The 23,902-nt window shown below is 57.4% G+C and overlaps 1 pseudogene; it reads left to right on the forward strand.

Moving 5' to 3' along the window:
* Positions 1-6,649: 6,649 nt before the first annotated feature.
* Positions 6,650-23,331, forward strand: LOC122128382 (annotated as a pseudogene).
* Positions 23,332-23,902: the final 571 nt, after the last annotated feature.

Consider the following 23,902-nt stretch of genomic DNA (forward strand, 5'->3'; position numbering starts at 1 on the left):
AACCCTCGGGCAGAGACACTGATGGGGACAAGCTGTATCAGGACAGGGACCCGGATGTAGGCCACACCAACCGTCAGGGCGGAGACCCTGATGTGGACCATATGTATCAGGCCACAGACTCGGATGTAGGCCATGCCCACCATCGAACCAGGAACCCTGATATAGGCCATGTCCACCAGGGAGCCAGAGACCGTGAGGTAGGCCCTGCCCACGCTCAGGACAGAGACTGGGTTGTAGGCCACACCCATCTGCAGGACAAATACCCGGATGTAGGCTATATGTATCAAGCCTGAGACCCGGATGTAGGCCCCTCCCGCCAGCAGGACAGACACCGGGATGTAGGCCCCACCTACAAGCATGCCAGACACCCGGATGTAGGCCATGAGTATAATTAGGACGTAGGCCCCGCCCACCCTCAGGACAGAGACCCGAATGTCAATGATACGGATGAGGGCCCCGCCCACCCTGAGGACAGAGACCAGGATGGAGGCCATGCCCACCCTGAGGCTAGAGACCCGGATGTCAATAACCCAGATCAGGGCCCCGCCCACTCTGAGGACAGAGACCCGGATGTAGGCCCCGGGTATGACCAGGATGGAGGCCACGCTCACCCTGAGGCCAGTTTCCCGGATGTCCATGACCCGGATGTGGGCAAGGCCTACCTCCTGGTGCGCAGCCCTGGCACGTCATCATCGTCGCCGATGTCACTTCCGGGCGTGGTGGCCCGGCTGTGAACGCGGCCTGCCTGGCTGCTGCAGCCCGAGCTGACACTGCGCTGGGCCGGGCTGCGTGGGCCACACATGTGTCTGACGTGGACGGCATGCGTGCGTGCCCCGAGGACCCAGAGGACGCACCCTGGGTGACCCTCAACCCCCGTGATGACCCCGATGACGTGCACGTGGTGACCCCGGGGCAGACGCTGCAGCTGCGCTGTTAGGCACAGGGCTCGGAAACACCACGCATGGCCTGGACGCGGCCTGACGGCTCCATCCTGCGGGGAAATGAGGATGGCGGCCATGATGGGGGGACAACGCTGGAGATCCACAGGATGCGCCAGGCCGATGCTGGCTGGTACCGCTGTGTGGCCCGCGTGGGGCGCCGCGGGGAAACCAAGGCACGGCGCGAGGCCTACGGGGGGGACGGAGCCACGGGGTCCGGGGCCTATGTGGAGGAGGAAGCCATGGAATCCGAGGCCTATGGTGTGAATGAAGCCACAGGATCCGAGGCCTACGCTGTGAATGAAACCATAGGATCTGAGGCCTACACTGAGGAGAAAGCCAAAGGATCCAGTGCCTATGGCTCAGATGAAGCCATGAGATCCGAGGCCTACACTGAGGAAAAAGCCACGAAATCTGAGACCTATGGTGAAGAAAAAGCCTACGCTGTGAATGAAACCATAGAATCCGAGGCCTATGGTGCAAATAAAGCCATAGAATCCGAGGCCTTCGCTGAGGAAAAAGCCATAGGATCTGAGGCCTACACTGAGGAGAAAGCCACAAGCCCCGCAGCCTACACCCTGTCTGAAGCCACAGGCCCCGCGGCCTACACCAGCTTTGAAGCCACAGCCCCCACGGCCTCCGCCCCTTCTGAAGCCACAGCCCCCACGGCTGACACCCCGTCTGCAGCCCCGGGCCCTGTGGCCTATGGCGGCTTTGAGGCCGCCATGACAGGCCGGGTACAGCGCATGTTTGTGGTGGCGTCGCAGGTGCCAGCAGCCACGGATCTGGTGCTGCCTGCGTGCGTCGCGCTGCGGCTGGGCTGCAGGGAGGAGGCAGAGCCAGCGGCGCGCATGGGCTTGCTGCTGCCAGGAGGGCGCTGGGCCTGGGCGGGGACGGAGCTGGGGATGGACGGGGTCGGGGTCAGGGCGGACGGGATGCTGACGCTTCCCACGCTGGGCCCACGGCACGCCGGGCGCTATGTGTGCGTGGCCGCCAACGCACTGGGGCTGGCGCGCTGGGACGCCGACATCAGCATGGGTGGGGCGGCGGGGGGCAAGATGGCGGGAGACAAGATGGTGGAATCAAAGATGGAAGAATCCATGATGGCGGAAAGCAAGATGGCCAAAAACAAGATGGCAGAATCAAAGATGGAAGAATCCAAGATGGCAGAAAGCAAGATGGCCAAAAACAAGATGGCAGAATCAAAGACGAAAGGCAACAAGATGGCGGAAAACAAGATGGAGGGAATTATGATGGTGGATTCCAAGATGGTGGACACCAAGATGGCAGAATCCAAAATGGAGGGAAGCAAGATGGCCGAAAACATGACGGAATCTAACATGCCCGACGCCAACATGGCGGATTCCAAGATGGCCAAAAACAAGATGGTGGACACCAAGATGGAGGGAACCAAGATGGTGGAATCCAAGATGGAAGGAAACAAAATGGCGGAAGCCAAGATTGCAGAATCCAAGATGGAGGGAACTAAGATGCCGGAAGCCAAGATGGACTTACTGAAGATGGCAGATGCCAAGATGGCGGAATCAAACATGGAGAGAAACAAGATGGAGGAATCCAAGATGAAGGGAACCAAGATGGCCGAAAACATGGTGGAATCCAACATGGCCGACACCAACATGGTGGATTCCAAGATGGTGGACGCCAAGATGGCGGAATCCAAAATGGAGGGAAACAAGATCAGGGAAAGCAACATGGCTGAATCCAAGATGGAAGGAATCAAGATGGCGGAAAACAAGATGGAAGGAATAAAGATGGCTGAAAACAAGGTGGTGGAACCAAAGATGGAGGAATCCAAGATGGAGGGAATTAAGATGGCAGATTCCAAGATGGTGGAGGCCAAGATGGCGGATTCAAAAATGGCAGATTCCAAGATGGCAGGCACCGCTGTTGAAGCGGCTGCGGGGGTGTCGTGCGGTGCTGACGTCATTGTTGGTGTGCCAAGCTTGGGCCCGGGCACTGGGGAAGCGTGGCTGTGGCGTCGGCGTACTGCCGGTGGCCCCAAGAGCGGGCAGCAGCGGCGTCCACCGCCTCCGCATCTCCCTCCCGTCCCGTGTTCCGCCCCCGCCGGCTGCGGGTTCGTGCCTGCCTTGCCGCGCCACACGCGCCCAACAGTGGCTGCCGAGCACATCTGGCCCTAGCACTCGGCGTGCATCCTGGCACGCGTGCACAGCCGCAGCACGGGCGACTGCCGGGCCCCGCCCTCCCTGCTTCCAGTCTCCAAGGAGACCTCCCTGCTTCCGGCGTTCACACTTCCGGTTTCCACACTTCCGGTTTTGACACAAATATCCCCACTTCCGGTCTCTGTGTCTTCCACCGACCCACTTCCGGTCTCCACTCGGACCTCACCACTTCCGGTCTCCACTCAGACCACCCCACTTCTGGTCTCCACACTGCCGGTTTCTACTCGAACATCACCACTTCCTGTCTTCACTACTTCCGCCTACCCACTTCCGCTCTCCCCGCGGACCTCCCCACTTCCAGTCTCCACTCAGACCCCCGCACTTCCTGCTTCCACACTTCCAGTTTCTACTCAAAAATTCCTACTTCCGGTCTCCACTCGGACTACCCCACTTCCGGCTTCCACACTTCCGGTTTTGTCTCGAACATCCCCACTTCTGGGCTCCCCTCGCAGATCTACACTTCCGGTCTCCACTTGGAGATCCCCACTTCCGGTCTCCATTCGGACCGCCCCACTTCCTGTTTCCCCTCTTCCGGTTTCCACTCAGAAATCCCCACTTCATGCCTCCACTACTTCGCCCTACCCACTTCCGTTTTCAACTGAGAGATCCCCACTTCCGGCTTCCACACCTCCGGTTTCCCCACGGACCTCCCCACTTCCGGTCTCCAGTGGGACCACCCGAGTTCCTATTACCACTTGGAGATCCCCACTTCTGACTTCCACACTTCCGGTCTCCCCATGGACCTATCCACTTCTGGTTTTGACACGGACATCCCCACTTCCGGCCTCTACCCCTCGACCATCCGCTGTTCCGACCTCTGCACTTCTGTCCTCCTCACTTCCGGCCTCCTCACTTCTGGCCTCCTTACTTCCGGCCTCCAGGAGGCCTGGCGGCGGCCGCAGGCAGGGGAGACAGCACAAAGCCCACCGCGCCCTGCCGGGACCCACGGCGAACCCCCATGACCCCATGGTCACGACCCTGCATGGCTGTGCCCCGGATGCCCTCCCTTCCCGTCCTGCGGCTTCCCGGGACCTTTGACCCGCGACCCCCGGCCCCGCCCGCCGTGACCCCGCCCCGTGGCACCTGGAACAAGCTAGAAAAGGGTGAGCCTCAGTTTACCCATCTGTCTCCTGCAGGCTCTTGGCGTGGGGGCAGGGGACTGAAGGGAGCCAAATAGGAGGTGGAGGTTAGAGGTCACAGGGAGGATACAAGATGGTCAGAGGTCACGGGGAAGTTAGGGGTCATGGGGGGTCAGAGGTCACAGGGAAGTCAGGGGTCACAGTAGGGTCAGCGGTTGCAGAGGTCAGAGGTCATGGAGAGGTCACGGTTAGGTGAGAGGCCATGGGCAGGTGAGAAGTGGATGGGAGGTCAAAGGTCATGGGGAACTCAGGGGTCATGGAGAGGTCATGGGGAGGTCTCAGGAGGGTCACTGGGAGGTCAGAGGTCATGGGGAAGCCAGGAGTCACAGGAGGTCAGAGGACACAGAGTAGTCAGAGGTCATGGAGAGGTCACAGGGAGGTCAGGGGTCACTGGGAGGGCAGAGGGCATGGACAGGTCAGAGGGCATGGGAAGGGGAGGGGCGAAGTCCTTTACTCTGTCTGTCTGTCTGTTGTCTGTGTTACTGGCCATGTGGGGGACAGGATGACTGGGGAGACAAACACACACGCACGGACAGACAGACAGACAGACAGAGCAGACAGATAGATAGAGGGACGGATGGATAGACAGACAGACAGACAGACAGATAGGTGGATAGACGGATGAATGGATGGATAGACAGAGCCATAGAGAGTCAGACAGACAGATGGACAGAAGGACGGATAGACAGGTAGACAGACAGTAGACAGACAGATGGACAGATAGATAGACAGATAGACTGATAGATAGATAGATAAACAAATGGACAGACAGAGACATAGACAGACAGACAGAGAGATACATGGACAGATGGATGGAGAGACAGACAGACATGGAAACATACATGATTGGATGGATGGATAGATAGGTAGACAGACAGACAGCTGGATGGATAGATAGACAGACCAATGGACATATAGACAGACAGAGCCATAGACAAAGAGATAGATGGACAGATGGATGGGTAGACAGACAGACTGATGGATGTATAGACAGATAGGTAGACAGATACCAGACAGACGGATGGATACAGAGACAGGTGGACAGATGGACAGACAGAAGGACGGATAGACAGGTAGACAGATAGTAGATAGATAGAAGGACAGATGGACAGATAGATAGGTAGACAGACAGACATATAAACCAATGGACAGATAGACAGAGCCATAGAGAGACAGACAGACAGACAGAGAGATACATGGACTGATGGACGGATAAACAGACAGATAGACTGATGGACGGATAGACAGAGCCATAGACAGACAGACACCAGAGACATGGACAGATAGATAGAAAGAGACAGACAGACAGACTGACCAATGGAAGGATGGACAGACAGAGCCATAGAGAGACAGACAGACAGAGAGATACATGGACAACTGGACGGATAGACACACAGACAGATAGAAACATACATGGTTGGATGGATGGATAGGTAGACAGACAGACAGACAGACAGACAGACAGATAGATAGATAGATAGACAGACAGACAGACAGACCAATGGACAGATAGACAGAGCCATAGAGACAGATAGAAGAATGGACAGAGAGACGAACAGATGAACAGATGGATAGATGGACCAATGGACAGATAGACAGACAGAGGCATACACAGTCAGAGAGACAGATGGACAGATGGATGGATAGACAGACGGGTGGATGGATGGATGGATTGAAAGAGATAACATGGACAGGTGGGTAGACAGATAGGTAGACAGACACCAGACAGACAGGCAGACAGATACATAGAGAGACAGGTGGACAGACAGATGGACAGATAGCTAGATGGATGGACCAGTGGACAAATAGAATCATAGATAGACAGACAGAGCAATGGACAGATAGACAAACAGAGCCATAGACAGAGAGAGAGAGAGAGAGAGAGAGAGAGAGAGAGAGAGAGATGGACGGAAGGAAGGATACACAGGTAGGTAGACAGACAGTAGATAGATGGATGGACAGATGAATGGACAGACAGATACATCGGTGGACAGAGAGACACAGACACATGGACAGATAGACGGATGGACTGAAGGATGGATAGACAGATGGACAGAGAGACAGAGGCACAGACAGATGGACAGACAGAGGGACAGAGAGACAGAGGGACAGACAGATGGACAGAGAAACGGACGGACAGACAGATGGACAGACGGATGGACAAGTAGACAGAAGAACAGACTGACAGACAGACAGAGGGACAGACAGACATAGACAGACTGACAGACAGATGGATAGACAGACAGACAGAGAGATGGACAGCCGGACGGACAGACAAAGGGACAGAGCACTGTCTCCGACCAACACAGGGGCCCTTATCCAACGCCCTGTCCCTCTGTCCCTCCCTCCGTCCGTCTGTCTATCCCCAGGCATGGAGCTGACCCCAGCGGCGCCCGACACGCGTGGGATGGACACGAGTGGATCTGACGCTGGCACGATGCACACGCATGGAAATGTCACGAGTGGATCTGAAACTCACACGATGGTCACGCGTGGAAAGGACAGGCGTGGACCTCACAGGAGCAAACTGGGCATGCGTAGGCCTGCCACTGACTTGATGATCACGTGTGAAAATGTCACACGTGACATGGACACGATCAGATCCCTTCCACACTCACTGGACACGCGTGAAACTCACATAACTGCATCTGACATGCGTGTAAATGTCACACATGTAAATGTCACGCGTGAAAGGGACACGATCATGCCCGTTATTCATAGGCTTAACCCCAGTGGAAATGTCACTCGTGGATCTGACACGATCAGACCCCTTCTGCGTGGACTTGAAACTCTTAGAATGCACATACGTGGATCAGACACGCGTGCAAATGTCACGCTTGGATATGACAGGCGTGGAATGGACACGATCAGGTCCATTCATAGACCTGACACGCTTGAAAACATCACGCGTGAAAATGTCATGCGTGGAATGGACGCGATCAGGTCCCTTCTGCATGGCCCTGATACTCTTGGACCGCACATGCATGGATCTGACATGCGTGTAAATGTCACGCGTGAATCTGACACTCACACAATGGTCACACGTGGAAATATCACTCTTGAAAGGGACACGATCATGTCCCTTCCACACTCACCTGATACACATGAAGCACGCATGCGTGGCCCTGACACACGTGGAAATGTCATGCACGCCTCCCCCGCTCCCCCCGTGCTGCGTGAGGCGCCCACGGAGTTCGTGTCTGCCCACGCGGGCCTCACCCTGCACCTGCCCTGCACAGCCCAGGCCTGTTCCCCTGCGGCCCTGCACTGGCGCCTGCCTGACAGGACCCACGTGAGACCCGTGCATGCGCTCATTCACCCTCGACTCAGCGACGTCTACGTCCTCCCCAATGGCACGCTGGTGCTGCGCCGCCTGCAGGCCCCGCGGCATGCTGGTGAGTGCGAGTGCGTGGCCGCCAACGCGCTGAGCAGCGAGAGACGCACTGTGCACGTCGAAGTCATGCCCGCGCACGCGCGTCTCCCCCCCAGCGTCCAACCCCGAGGCCCGCTCGCCACACGCGTGCCCCACGGTGCTGACCTCACGCTGCACTGCCACGCGCGTGGGGACCCCGCCCCATGCGTGTTCTGGAGGCTGCCAGATGGGTGCCTGGTAGATGCTGGGAGCAGGTGAGTATGGGAAGTGGGGGGCATCCATCCACCCACCAGTGCATCTACCCATCCACACATCCATCCATCCACTCATCCATCCACCCATCCATCCACCCATTGATCCATCCATCCACGACCCATCCACCCATCCATCCATTCATCCATCTACCCATCCATCCACCCACCCATCCACCCTTCCCTCCATCCATCCACCCACCCATCCATCCATCCATCCACCCACCCATCCACCCATCCATCCATCCATCCCTCCATCCATCCATCCATCCACCCATCCATCCATCCATCCCTCCATCCATCCACCCATGCACTCATCCATTCCCCCACCCATCCACCCACCCATCCGTCCACCCATCCATCTTTCCATCTACCCATTCATCCACCCATCCATCTACTCATTCATCCACCCATCCATCTACCCATCCATCCACCCATCCATCCATCCACCCATCCATGCATCCATCCATCATCCACCCATAGTTGGGATAAAGATGATACCCCTTGATAGATAGTTAATTGATAGAGGATGGATTAGACAGATGACATAGACACAGTAGACCATAGATAACAAATCGATTATCGATTAAATATTGATAGAGATGAGGTGGGGATGGTAGATCCATTAGCAGTGAATAGGTAATTTATAGGTCCTGGCTTGCCAGATCGCAAGGTAGAACCCTAGTGATTGATCATTGATAGATGATTGATCAGGGATCGATACAAGATGAGTATTGGATGCATATGTCACATGTGTGAATAACTAACATTGGCTTCAAATTTGTCTTCCCTTCCTTATGGTCTTTCCTCCTATTACTTCCTTCCCTCCTTCCTTCCCTCCTTCCTTTCTTCCTTCCCTTCTTCCTCTCTTCCTTCCCTCCTTCCCTTCTTCCTTCCTTCCCTCCGATCCTTCCTTCCTTCCCTCCAATCCTTGCTTCCTTCCCTCCAATCCTTCCTTCCTTCCAATCCTTCCTTCCTTCCATCCTTCCTTTCCTACATTCCCTCCTTCCTTCCAATCTCCCTTCCCTACATTCCCTCCTTCCTTCCCTCCAATCCTTCCATCCTTCCTTCCCTCCAATCCTTCCTTCCCTCCCTCCAATCCTTCCTTCCCTCCAATCCTTCCTTCCCTCCCTCCAATCCTTCCTTCCTTCCTTCCCTCCAATCCTTCCATCCTTCCTTCCCTCCAATCCTTCCTTCCTTCCTTCCCTCCAATCCTTCCTTACTTCCCTCCAATCCTTCCATCTTTCCTTCCATCCAATCCTTCCTTCCCTCCCTCCAATCCTTCCTTCCCTCCAATCCTTCCTTCCCTCCCTCCAATCCTTCCTTCCTTCCTTCCCTCCAATCCTTCCATCCTTCCTTCCCTCCAATCCTTCCTTCCTTCCTTCCCTCCAATCCTTCCTTACTTCCCTCCAATCCTTCCATCTTTCCTTCCATCCAATCCTTCCTTCCTTCCCTCCAATCCTTCCTTCCTTCCCTCCGATTCTTCCATCCTTCCTACTCTCCAATCCTTCCTTCCAATCCTTCCCTCCAATCCTTCCTTCCCTCCTTCCTTCCCTACATTCTCTCCTTCCTTCCCTCCAATCCTTCCTTCATCCTTCCCTCCTTCCTTCACTCCTTCCTTCCTTCCTGCCCTCCCTCCCTCTCCCCTCCCCAGCTCTGACATCCGGGTCCACGCCTTTCCCAACGGCACGCTCTCCGTGCGTCCGGTGACGTCACGCGATGCGGGGGAGTACGTGTGTGTGGCGCGCAACGCGGTGGGCAACGCGCATGCACGGCTGCGCGTGGAGTTGGCGGCTGGGCCAGGCGCCTCCTATCTGCAACCCCGGCTTCCCGTGACCCCCGTGACCCCCGTGACCCAGGATGCCGATCCCAGGGAGGACTGTGCTGCCCACCACTGCCTCCACGTCCCATCCGGTGTCCTGGGAGATCTGGATGTTCGGGTCGCGAGGCCTGATGGGAGTGTGGGGATCTGGGACCTGGGGCCTGGGTTAGACCTCGGATGTGTGACCACGGGTGGGGGGGCGGAGCCTGGGGCGGGTTCTTCCTCTTCCTCTCAGTCACTTCCTTCTTCCTCTTCCTCTTCCTTTCCCTCTTCCTCTTCCTTTCCTGTTTCCTCTTCCTTTCCTTCTTCCTCTCCATCTCTTCCTTCCTCTTCCTCTCACCATCCTTCATCTTCTTCCTCTTCCTCTGCTTCCTCCTCTACTTCTTTTCCTTCTTCCTCTTCCTTTCCTTCTTCCTCTTCCTCTCATCCTTTCCTGTTCTCTTCCTCTCAGTCTCTTCCTTCTTCCTCTTCTTCCTTTCCTTCCTCTTCCTCTTCTCAGTCTCTTCCTTCTTCCTCTTCTTCCTTTCCTTCCTCTTCCTCTTCTCAGTCTCTTCCTTCTTCCTCTTCTTCCTTTCCTTCCTCTTCCTCTTCTCAGTCTCTTCCTTCTTCCTCTTCTTCACATTCTTTTCCTGCTTCCTCTTCTTTTCCTTCTTCCTCTTCTCCATCTCTTCCTGCTTCCTCTAATGTTTCCTCTTCTTCCTCTTCCTTTCCTTCTTCCTCTTCCTCTCAGTCTCTTCCTTCTTCCTCTTCATTTCCTATTTCCTCTTCCTCTTCACTTCCTGGTTCCTCTTCACTTCCTGCTTCCCCTTCGCTTCCTGCTTCACTTCCAGCTTCCCCTTCACTTCCTGCTTCACTTCCTGCTTCCTCTTCATCTCCCACTTCCGCTTCCGCTCCACTACCCCCCCCCCCCGAGCTCTCCGTCCCCTACAGCACCCCCGTGACCTTCACATGCCCCCGTGACCCAGGGGTCGCGCGCAGTGACCTGGCTGACGCCGGCCTCGCAGCCCGTGGCCTTCACTTCCGGCCCGGAGGACGCCCACTTCCGGGTGCTGCCCGACGGGCGTCTGCGCCTGCGGGGGGCACGGCGGGCCGACGCAGGCACGTACACGTGCATGGCGGAGCGGGGCTGGCGCGCCACCGTGCGCCTACACGTGCAGCTGTGGGCGCTGCACATCCGGGTCATGCCTGATGTCCATGACGACCTGAACGATGACATCCGGGTCTCCCCTGTGGTGCGTCTGCGCGTGCGCTGCCAGGTGGATGGCGTCCCCGAGCCCCGCCTGCTGTGGGAACTTCCGGGCGGGCTGGTACTTCCAGTCCCGTATCGCAGTCGCATGGGGGGAGGGATCAGCGTGGATGCGCGTGGGACGTTGGAAATCCCGGATGTGCTTGCGCTGCGCAGCTGTGGCAGCTACGCCGTGGCATGTGTGGCGTGCAACCCGGCGGGTGAAGCCCAGATGTGGGTGTGGCTGCCGCCATGGTGGGCGTGGGCTCTGCCCCCTGTGGCGTCGGCTCCGCCCACTGAGGCATTGACTCCGCCCCCTGGTGCGCCAGCTCCGCCCAGTCACACTCCTGCCCTGCCATCTTGGGCGCTGGCTCCACCCCCTGGTGCGCTGGCTCCGCCCTCTGAGACAGCTCCGCCCCCTGGCCCGCCTGCGCCGCCATCTTGGGCGCTGACTGCGCCCTCTGAGGCATTGACTCCGCCCCTGTTGCGCCAGCTCCGCCCCATCATGCGCCTCCCCCGCTATCTTGGGCGCTGACTCCGCCCCCTGGGGCAGCGTTGGGGGCAGCGCTGCGTGTGGCGCTGGGCGGCAGCTTCCTGCTGCGCTGCCCCACCTCCACGCTTCCGGTGTCCTGGCGCCTGCCCGGCGGGCTGGTGCTGCATGGGCCGCTGAGTCATGGCCGCTTCACATTGGGCACCGACGGCAGCCTGGAGGTGCGCGCCGCCTACGTCTGCCACGCCCACCCCAGGGCGCCGCCCGGACACGACCCCCGTGCGCCGGAGACCCGGATGTTCAGCTTCATTCCCGCCACTAGGCCGCTGGGTGCCATGGCAGGGCAACGGACTGAGGAGACCCGGATGTAGGGCTTCATTCCCTCCACTAGGCAGCGGCGTTCGGTTGCCGGGCAACCAAGTGAAGATACCAGGACATTGGGCTCCACCACAGCGTCTAGGCCTGTGCCTTCGGTTGCCAGACAACAGACCGAGAAGACCCGGATGTGGGGCTTCATTCCTGCCTTTCGGCCGCTGGGTTTGGTTGCAGGGAAAGCGCGTGAGACCCGGATGTCTGGCTCCAGCAAGACTCCTGGGCCCCAGCCTGAAGATGCCGGGATGTGGGACTCCAAACCTGCGTGTGCTGTACAGAAGCTGCGGTCCGACCAGAGGCCACGGAGAGGCTAGGACCCGGATGTGGACTGGGAAAGACCCAGATGTCACCTATCTCTGGGTCCACTGAGGGGCCAGGACCCGGATGTGGACTGGGAGAAACCCGGATGTCACCTATCTCCCGGTCCACTGAGGGGCCAGGACCCGGATGTGGACTAGAAGGGACCCGGATGTCACTTTCTTCCATGTCCACTGACCCAGATGTGGCATGGAGGAACCGGATGTCACTTTCCGCCAGATGCACTGATGGGTCATCACCCGGATGTGGACTAGGAGGGACCCGGATGTCACCTTCCTTCATGTCCACTGAGGGGCCAGTACATGGATGTGGACTGGGAGGGACCCGTATGTCACCCTCATTCGTGTCCACTGACCCAGATATGGCCTGGGGAACCCGGATGTCACTTATCTCCAGGTCCACTGAGGGGCCAGGACCCAGATGTGGACTGGGGGACCCGGATGTCACCTATCTCCAGGTCCACTGAGGGGCCAGGACCCGGATGTTGCGTGGGGAACCGGATGTTATGTAAGTCCATGTTCATTAACCCGGATGTGGACTGTGGCAGGGACCTGGACATGTGCTGGGCAGGACCCGGATATCACATCCACAGGCCTGGCTGTGGTGTGTGGAGTCTCGGATGTCACGCTCCTCTCCTTCCACTGACAGGGTCTAGGACCCGGATGTGGCGTGAGGATCCCGGATGTCAGGTCCCTCCACATCCACTGAGGGTCCAGGATCAAGATGTGGAATGGGAACTACCTGGATGTTAGGGACCTCCAGGTCCGTGAACCCGGATGTGGGCTGGGTACTCGGATGTTAGGGTCCTCCAGGTCCATGAACCTGGATGTGGGGTGAGTACCCAGATGTTAGGGACCTCCAGGTCCATGAACCTGGATGTGGGGTGAGTACCCAGATGTTAGCCACCTCCAGGTCTGTGAACCCGTATGTGGGGTGGGTACCCGGATGTTAGGGATCTCCAGGTCCGGGAACCCAGATGTGGAGGCGAGTACCAGGATGTCACTTAACTCCAGGTCCACTGGCAGGCGCCACGACCCGGATGTGAGGGGTTTGGACCCGGATGTGAGGGTTGGGACCCAGATGTGAGGGGTTGAGACCCAGATGTGAGAGGTGGAACCCGGATGTGGCAGAGCGGGCACTCCACACCTTGGCTCCAGCTGCGCTTTGGCCGTTGGGGTCCTTTCCCAGACTCGGAGGCAATAAAGCAGCCATGCTGCTTCTGGATGGAATTCTTCCTCACTTCCGCCCCCCAGCGCAGGCCAAGCCCTCCTGAGTCCCTCACTTCCTCCCCAGCCCAGGCCACGCCCTCCTGAGCTCTGGCCACGCCCTACTGAGCACAGGCCACGCCCCCTGGGCACAGGCCACGCTCCCTGATGGTCCTGACTCTTATTGCAGCCCTCCATGTAGTTCTCGAGGTTTCCCTCCTCCCCTTCCTCCTGCCTCTGCCAGGCCTGGCAATTTCTTGGCGCCCAGCCCAGCAACTCCGGGCTTTTCCCTTCCTTCCCTGCCTACCCCTTCAGCACCACATCCTGTTCCTTTCCAAGGAACAAGGGGACTTTTATTTTGGAGGGGGTTTGTGGAGTTCTGGCTGCTGGAGTGACGTGGACATTTGAGCCCTGCGAGCTTCCTGGCTGGCAGGGAGAGCAACAGGCCCAGGCGCTGATGGCAGAGAACTGTGGATGTGAGTTCGTCCTCTGGGGAACACGGGGAGAGGTGTGGGGACCCGGGTTTGGGGGGCTTCGATTGCTTTTTGGAGCCCCCCCCCGGATGTCCCACCATGCCCCGGGGTGGGGGCTTCAGGGCCCCGCCACAAGACTGGAAAGACAAGGTGAGGGGCTTATGTACTGGTGGGGGCAACAGCAGCCTGGCCCTGGGGTGGCCGGATGTTCCTCAGCTCTTCCCCACTTCCTGCTTCCGGCCTTCTCTTCCAGGAAACGGGGAGCATCATGGGAAGGATGCGATCCTGGGCACCATGTTGGTCAGGAGAGGGCCTGGAGGGAGGGGGAGTCCTCCCATCCCTCCTCCCATCCACCCATCCATCCATCCACCCATCCCTCCACCCATCCATCCATCCACCCATCCACCTATTCATCCACCCATCCATCCATCCACCCATCCATCTATCCACCCATCCACCCATCCACCTATCCATCCATCCATCCATCCATCCACCCACCCATCCATCCATCCACCCATCCATCCATTCATCCATCCACCCACCCATCCATCCACCCATCCATCCATCCATACACCCACCCACCCATCCATCCACCCATCCATCCATCCATCCACCCACCCACCCACCCATCCATCCACCCATCCTTCCATCCAACCATCCACTCATCAATCCATCCATCCATCCATCCACCCACCCACCCATCCATCCATCCACCCATCCACCCATCCACCCATCCACTCATCCATCCAACCATCCATCCATCCACCCATCCATTCACCCATCCATCCATCCATCCACCCATCCACCTATCCATCCATCCATCCATCCACCCATCCATCCACCCATCCTCTCTCTCCTCCTCAGGTCGCACAGCAGCTGCACAGCCCCACCCCTCGTCTTCCTCCTTCTCCTCCTCCTCCTCCCCCCTGGCCCCTGCGCAGGCCCTGCCCCCTCGCGCCCCAACTTCCTGCTGCTCTTGGCCGACGACCTGGGCCTGGGCGACCTGGGCAGCTTCGGGAACCGCAGCCTGCGGTGAGCAGAGGGGGAGGCCCGGATGTAGGGCCTTAGTTACCCGGATGTGGGAGCTCAGATCCCTGGATGTTCCACCAGGAGAACTGTATAGACATCTAGTAACTCAGTTCCTCGGATGTTGGATGTTAGTATCGTGGATGTTGGATACCAAATCCCGGGATGTTGGATCTTAGTGCCCCGGATGTTGGATATCAGGTCCCCGGATGTTAAATCTTAATACCCCGGATGTGGGAAATCAGGTTCCTGGATGTTGGACTTCAGTTCCCTGGATGTTGGATGTTAGTACCCCGGATGTTGGAGACTCGGTCCCCGGATGTTGGATGTTAGTGCCCCGGATGTTGGATATCAGGTCCCTGGATGTTAAATCTTAGTACCCCGGATGTGGGAGATCATGTCCCCAGATATTGGACTTCAGTGCCCCGGATGTAGGAGCTCAGGTCCCCAGATGTTGGAGGTTAGTGCCCCGAATGTGGGAGCTCAGGTCCCCTGATGTTAGATATTAGTACCTTGGATGTTGTAGCTCAGTGCCCCGGATGTTGGATCTTATTCCTCCGGATGTAGGAGCCCAGGTGCCTGGATGTTAGATCTTAGTGTCCTGGATGTTGGATATCAGGTCCCCGGATGTTAAATGTTAGTACCCCGGATGTTGGATATCAGATCCTCGGATGTGGGATGCTAGTGCCCTGGATGTTGGAGGACAGGTCCACGGATGTTAGATCTTAATGCCCCGGATGTGGGAAATCAGGTTCCCGGATGTTAGATGTTAGTGCTCCGGATGTTGGAGATCAGGTCCCTGGATGTTGGAGATCAGGTCCCCGATGTTGGAGATCAGGTGCCCGGATGTTGAATCTTACTGCCCCGGATGTTGGATATCAGGTCCCCGGATGTTACATGTTAGTACCCCGGATGTTAGAGCTCAGTTCCCCGGATGTTCCACCAGGAGAACTGTATAGACATCTAGTGGACCCCAGGTCCCCGGATGTTGGATGTTAGGTCCCCGGATGTTGGAGTTCAATTCCCAGGATGTTAGATCTCAGTTCCCTGGATGTTGAAGATCAGGTCCCCGGATGTTGGATATCAGATCCCCGGATGTGGGATGTTAGTGCCCCGGATGTTGGAGATCAGGTCCTCAGATGTTAAATCTTAGTATACCCCAGATGTGGGAAATCAGGTTCCCGGATGTTAGATGTTAGTACCCCAGATGTTAGAGATCAGGCCCCCGGATGTTGGATATCAGATCCCTGGATGTTGGATCTTAGTGTCCCAGATGTTGGAGACCAGGTACCTGGATGTTTGAGCTCAGGTCCCAGAGGTTGGATCTTAGTTGCCCGGATGTAGGCCCTCAGGTCCCCGGATGTTGGGCCTTAGATCCCCGGATGTAGGAGCCCAGTCCACAGATATAGAATCTTAGTACCCTGGATGTGGGATCTCAGGGCCCCAGATGTTGGATCTTAGATCCCCGGATGTTGGACCTCAGGTCCCCAGAGGTTGGATCTTAGTATCCCAGATGTGGGATCTCAGGTCCCCGGATGTTGGATCTTAGATCCCCGGATATGGGATCTCAGGGCCCCGGATGTTGGAGTTCAGCTCCTGGGATGTTGGGCATTAGATCCCCGGATGTTAGACCCCAGGTCCCCATATGTTCTTGGCTGTGACTCAGTTTCCCTCTCCCCCCACAGCACCCCGCACCTGGACGGCCTGGCCCGGGACGGCGTGCGGCTGACCCAGCACCTGGCGGCAGCGTCCGTCTGCAGCCTGAGCCGTGCGGCCTTCCTGACGGGACGCTACCCTGTGCGCCTGGGTTGGTATGGGGGGGTGGGACATCTGGGGAACGGAGGGAGCGGTGGGGGGGAGGTGGGGGCAGGACATCCGGGGATCTGAGAGCCAACATCCGGGATACTAAGATCCAACATCCGTGGACCTGATATTCAACATCTGGGGATCTGAGACCCAACATCCGGGGATCTAAAGCCCAACATCCGGGGAACTGAGCACCAACATCCGGGGCACTGAGCTCTAACATCCAGGGACTTCATCTCTGACATCCGGGTTACTAAGATCCAACATCCGGGGATCTGAGCACAAACATCCGGGGCACTGAACTCTAATATCCGGGGACCTTATCTCTAACATCCATTGTACTAAGATCCAACATCCGGGGATCTGAGGCCTAACATTCTGGGAACTGAACTCCAAGATCCGAGGACCTGACATCCACCATCCGGGGTACTAAGATCCAACATCCGGGAACCTGAGCCCCAACATCCGGGGAACAGAGCTCCAACATCTGGGGATCTGAGGGCCAACATACCCGAATCTAAGCTCCAATATCCGGGTTGTAAGACCCAACATCCAGGGAACTGAGCTACAACATCCGGGTAACTGAAGTCCAACATCTGGGGTCCTGATATCCACCATACAGGGCACTGAACTCCATCATCCAGGGATCTGATGGCCAACATCTGGGATACTAACATCAAACATCCGGGGACCTGAGGTCCAACAACCAGGGAACTGAGGCTCAACATCTAGGGCACTGAGGTCCACTAGAGGGAGGGGAGGATTACTCTGAGGATCTCAGGTTCAAATTCCTGAGACTCTGGGACTTCCCCCCTGAAACGCCAGGAAACCGGAAGTGATGCCATATTGGTTTCCCCCGGGGGCTCCCAGGGCTGGGGTCCTTTCCACCCGGGTGGGCAGGTCCCAGGCTATCCCAGACACAGCAGGCCTTCCCCCTGAAGGTGTTAGATGCCCCCTCCTGACCCGGGACGCCATCATCACTGACCTAGGGTCCTTCTCCTCTCTCTTGAAAGGCATGGTGAACACCAACGGGGCGCGCGTGCTGCAGTGGGCAGCCGTGTCGGGCGGGCTGCCCACCTCCGAGATCACCTTCGCCAAGATCCTGCAGGAGCAGGGATATGCCACCGGCCTCATAGGTAAGAGAGAAGTCATCCATCCACCAATCCATCCATCCACCCATCCCCCATCCATCCACCCATCCATCTATCCATCCACCCATCCATCCATCCATCCATCCATCCACCCATCCATCCATCCATCCACTCATCCATCCATCCATCCACCCATCCACCTATTCATCCATCCATCCATACATACACCTACCCATCCATCCATCCACCCACCCACCCATCCATCCACCCATCCATCCATCCACCCACCCACCCATCCATCCATCCATCCACCCATCCACCCATCCATCCATCCACTGTGCATCCATCCATCCAGCCATCCATCCATCCACCCATTCCCCTATTCATCCATCCATCCATCCACCCACCCAACCATCCACCCACCCATCCATCCACCCATCCATGCACCCATCCACCTATCCATTCACTCGTCCATCCGTCTCTTCCCCTCCAGGCAAATGGCACCTGGACCTCAACTGTGAGTCCCCCACTGACCACTGCCAACACCCCGTGAACCACGGGTTTGACTCCTTCTTCGGGGTCCTCTTCACCCTGATGGGGGACTGCTTGCAAGCGGAGCCCTTGGAGAAGCGAGCGCGTCTGCAAGGGCCCCTGGACCTGGGGGCGCAGCTGCTGCTGCTTTCCCGGCTCTGCCTGGACTCTGGGAAGCTCACGGGCCTGCTGGGCCTGCGCTGGGTGCCCTGGGTGCTGGGCCCTGTATGTGGGGCCTTGCTCCTGGCCTGCACCTCCCGCCTCCTGGGTGTCTTCATCGTCCATGCCGACTGCTTCCTGATGAGGGATCACCAGGTCGTCCAGCAGCCTCTGAGGTTTGAGGCCAGCGCGGGGCTCTTCTTGCGGGAGGCTGAGGCCTTCATGCACAGGTCAGCCTGGCGTCGGGGAGGGGGACAGATGCCATCTACTAGATCTCTATAGTCAACTGGTAGACCTTAGATCCCCGGATGTACATCCAGTAGATCTCTATAGTCAACTGGTCAATCTCAAATCCCTGGATGTTCCATCAGTAGATCTCTATAGACATCTGGTAGACCTCAGATTCCCAGATGTACATCTACTAGATCTCTATAGTCAACTGGTAGACCTCAGGTGCCCAGATGTATATCCAGTAGATCTCTATAGTCAACTGTCAACCTCAAATCCTCTGGTAGACCTCAGATCCCCGGATGTACATCCAGTAGATCTCTATAGACATCTGGTAGACCTCAGGTCCCCGGATGTTCCATCTAGTAGATCTGTAGAGACATCTGGTAGACCTCAGATCAGACCATGATCGATTATTGGTAGTATTGATCAGATCATGATCGATTATTGGTAATAACTGATCAGATGATGTTCGATTATTGGTAATAACTGATTAGCTCATGTTCAATTATTGGTATTATCGATCAGATGATGTTCGATTATTGGTATTATCGATCACATCACAATCGAATATTGGTATTATTGATCAGATCCTGTTCGATTATTAGTAATATCTGATCAGCTCATGTTCTATTATTGGTCATATCGATCAGATGTTTGATTATTGGTAGTAACTGATCAGATCTGTTCGATTATTGGTAATAACTGATCGGATCACGATCGATTATTGGTATTTTTGATCAGATCACTATTGATTATTGGTATTATCGATCACATCAGGATTGATTATTGGTAATATCTGATCAGATCAGGATCAATTATCGATCATCTGATCGATTATTGGCAATACCTGATCAGGTCGGTTATTGGTGAGGTTATTGATGAGGGGGGCGGGGTCTGACGTGGGTCCGCAGGCACCAGGCCAGCCCCTTCCTCCTTCTTGTCTCCTTCTTCCACGTCCACGTCCCGCTGGTCACCTCACCTGCCTTCCGGGGCCGCAGCGCGCACGGCGCTTACGGCGACAACGTGGAGGAGCTCGACTGGATGGTGGGTGAGTGCGGGGTGGCAGGAACTGAGGCACGGTGCTTGGGATGGGGGAAACTGAGGCACGGGGGTGGGGTGAGCGGGATAGGGAGACTGAGGCACGGGGACGGGGTGAGCGGGATAGGGAAACTGAGGCACGGGGGTGGGGTGAGTGGGTTGAGGGAAACTGAAGCACAGAGATGGGGTGAGCGGGATGGGGGAAACTGAGGCATGGGAATGGGGTCAATGGATTGGGGTAAACTAAGGCACGGTGCACTTGGGTAAACTGAGGCACGGTGCATTTGGGTAAACTGAGGCACGGGGACAGGGTCAGTGTGTTGGGGATAAACTGAGGCATGGGGTTTGGGTAAACTGAGGCACGGTGCATTTGGGTAAACTGAGTCACTGGGCATGTTGGGGGTAAACTGAGGCAAGGTGCACTTGGGTAAACTGAGGCACGGTGCATGTTGGGTAAACTGAAGCTCGGTGCATGTTCAGGGTGAACTGAGGCACGGTGCATTTGGGTAAACTGAGGTACGGTGGATGTGGGTAAACTGAGGCCCGCGTATAGGGGTAAACTGAGGGACGGTGCATGTTGTGTAAACTGAGTCACTGAGTATTGGGGTAAACTGAGGCACGGTGTATTTGGGTAAACTGAGTCACTGGGCATGTTGGGCAAACTGAGGCATGGTGCATGTTGGGTAAACTGAGTCACTAGGCATGTTGGGTAAACTGAGGCACGGGGACGAGGTGAGTGGGTTGAGTAAACTGAGGCACCGGGATGGGGTAAACTGAGGCACGGGGACGGGGTCAGCGGGTTGGGGTAAACTGAGGCACGGTGCATTTGGGTAAACTTAGGCACGGTGCACTTGGGTAAACTGAGGCCCAAATATAGGGGTAAACTGAGGCACGGTGCACTTGGGTAAACTGAGGCAAAGTGCATTTGGGTAAACTGAGGCACAGTGCATGTTGGGGTTAAACTGAGGCACAGTGCATGTTGGGGGTAAACTGAGGCACGGTGCATTTGGGTAAACTGAGGCCCGGTGAGCGTTGGGGGTAAACTGAGGCACGGTGCCTGTTTGGTAAACTGAGTCACTGGGCATTGGGGATAAACTGAAGCATGATGGAAATTTGTAAACTGAGTCACAATGCATGTTGGGTAAACTGAGGCACGGTGCATGTTGGGGGCAAACCGAGGCATGGTGGATGCTGGGGGTAAACTGAGGCACGGACCCATTTCCCCCCCCGCAGGGCGACTGCTGGCAACGCTGGAAGGCGCGGGGCTGGGGCGCCGTACCCTCGTCTACTTCACGTCTGACCACAGTGCCTCGCTGGAGGCCCGGGCTGGGGCGCCCGCCTCGGGGGTTCCAACAGCATCCACCGAGGCTAGGGGAAAACTGAGGCAGGGTGGGCGGGGCCTCCCACGCTGCCCGACCCCTCCCTTTGACCTTTGCCCTTCGCCCCCCCTTGCAGGTGGCAAAGGCATGGGCAGCTGGGAGGGTGGCGTCCGGGTCCCTGGGCTGGTGTGCTGGCCTGGGATGCTGCCCGCAGGGCGCCTGATGCCTGAGCCCACCAGCCTCATGGACCTGTTCCCCACCGTGGTGCGCCTGGCCCGGGGCTGGGTTCCGGCGGACAGGTAGGAGTTCGCCGGCCTGCGTCCCCACGGGGTGGAGGAGAAGGGGGGTCATCCGGGGCCTCGGGGATCCCGAGCGGGGGAGGCTGAGGCCTGCACATCCGGGTCTCTGGTTGCTCAGAAGCCTGCACATCCGGGTCTCTGAGGGCTCAGACCTGCACATCCGGGTCTCTGGGGGCTCAGGAGCCTTTACATCCGGGTAACCAAGGGCTCAGGCCTGCAAATCTGGGCCTCTGAGCACTCAGAAGCCTAGACATCTGGGTCTCTGAGGACTCAGGCCTTCATATCCGGGTCTCTAAGGCATCAGGGCTGCACATCCAGGTCTCTGAGTACCTAGGCCCAGGTCTCAGGCCTGGACATCCGGGTCTCTGAGGGCTCAGGCCTGCACATCTGGGTCCCTGAGGGCTCAGAAGCCTGCACATCTGGGTCTCTAAAGGCTCAAGCCTTGACATCCAGGTCTCTGGGATCTCAGGCCTGCACATCCGTGTCTCTGGGGGCTCAGAAACCTGGACATCCGGGTCTCTGGGATTTCTGGCCTGCACATCTGGGCCTCTGAGCGCTCAGAAGCCTGCACATCTGGGTCTCTGAGTGTTCAGGAGCCTGGACATCCGGGTCTTGAAGGCCTCAGAAGCCTGCACATCCAGGTCTCTGAGGGCTCAGAAGCCTGCACATCCGGGTCTCTAAAGGCTCAAGCCTTGACATCCAGGTCTCTGGGATCTCTGGCCTGCACATCCGGGTCTCTGGGGGCTCGGGCCTGCACATCTGGGTCTCAGAGTGCTCAGAAGCCTGCACATCCAGGTCCCGCAGGGAGGTGGAAGGCCGGGACCTGATGCCCGCGCTGCTGGGGATGGCGCAGGCCACAGGCCATGACTTCCTGCTGCACTACTGTGAGGCCCGGCTGCACGCCGTGCGCTGGTTCAACCACCCAAGTGAGTGCCTTGACCTCCGCTGGGCCCCGGGGCGGGGGAGGGAGCTGCATGCATGCGTGCAGGGACCCGGATGCAAGGCCTGGGGGTGGGAGACCTGGATGTGGGAATCCCCGGATGTGGGAATCCTGGGATGTGAGGACCTGGATGGAAGGCATGAGATGGGAATCCCCGGATGTAAGGTCGCGGATCTGAAGTCCCCGATGGGAATTCCCGAATGTGAGGTACTGAATGAGAATCCCTGGATGTGAGGCCCCGGATGTGGGAATCCTGGGATGTGAGGACCTGATGGAAGGCATGAGATGGGAATCCCCGGATGTGAGGCCCCGGATGTGAGGTCCCAAATGGGAATCCCTGGATGTGAGGTCCCAGATGAGAATCCCTGGATGTGAGGCCATGGATGTGAGTCCCCAGATGTGAGGTCCCACATGTGAATGCACGGATGTGGGGCCCCGGATGTGAATCCCCGGATGTGAAGCCCCAGATGTGAATCTCCGGATGTGAAGCCCCGGATGTAAGGTTCTGGATGTGAGGTCCTGGATGTGAATTCCCGGATGTGAGGTCCGAGATGGGAATCCCCGGATGTGAATACCCAGATGTGAAGTCCTGGATGGGAATCCCCGGATGTAAGGTCTTGCATGTGAATGCCCGGATGTGAATCCCTGGATGTGATGTTCTGGATGTGAATTCCCGGATGGGAATCCCCGGATGTGAGGCCCTGGATGTTACTCCTTTCTCCCCCCACCCCCCGCAGGCCGCACGGTGTGGAAGCTGCACTTCGCCACTCCGTGCTTCGACTCGCCGGGCTCGGGCACCTGCCTCGGTTTCCCTGCCTGTGCCTGCTCGGGGCGGCGAATGACCCGCCACCTGCGGCCACTGCTCTTTGACCTGACGGTGGACCCGGGGGAGACCTGCCTGCTGCAGGGCCCGATGGCGACGCGCAGACGCGTGGAGGCCGCAGTGGCCCGGATGCTGCGCACGCGCCGCCCCCTCATGGCCCCGCCCCTCGCTCCTGCACACAACACCTGGAGCCCGTGCCTGCAGCCCTGCTGCGCGCCCAGACCGCTCTGTGCCTGCGACCACCTGATCCCCGACTTCTGACCCCGACCCGACCCCCAACCCCCAACTTCCCTGGGGCTATGGCAGATCCTGGCCTGCGCCTTCTCACATCCGGGGACTCACATCCGGGTATTAAACATCCAGGTATACTCAAATACAGAGATTCCCACATCCGGGGATTCCCACATACAGACTCTCACATCCAGGGATTCCTACATCCGGGGATTCTTACATCCAGGGATTCCTACATCCGGGGATTCTCACATCTGGGGATTCTCACTTCTGGTGACACATCCGGGGATTCCCGGGGATGTATTTACACATCCGGGGAATCCCACATCCGGGGACTTTTACACCCGGGGATTCTCACAACCAGAGACTCTCACATCCGGGGACTTTTACATCCGGGGATTCTCATATCCAGAGACTCTCACATCCGGGGATTCCTACATACAGACTCTCACATCCAGAGATTCTCACATCCGGGGATTCTCACATACAGAAATTCTCACATCCAGAGATTCCCACATCCGGGGATTCTCATATCCAGGGATTCCCACATCCGGGGATTCTCAGACCAGGGAATTCCCACATCTGGGGAAATCTCACATCC

The sequence above is a fragment of the Dipodomys spectabilis genome, unplaced genomic scaffold (assembly GCF_019054845.1).
Source record: "Dipodomys spectabilis isolate Male_0828 unplaced genomic scaffold, ASM1905484v1 ptg000012l, whole genome shotgun sequence".
Lineage (NCBI taxonomy): Eukaryota > Metazoa > Chordata > Mammalia > Rodentia > Heteromyidae > Dipodomys > Dipodomys spectabilis.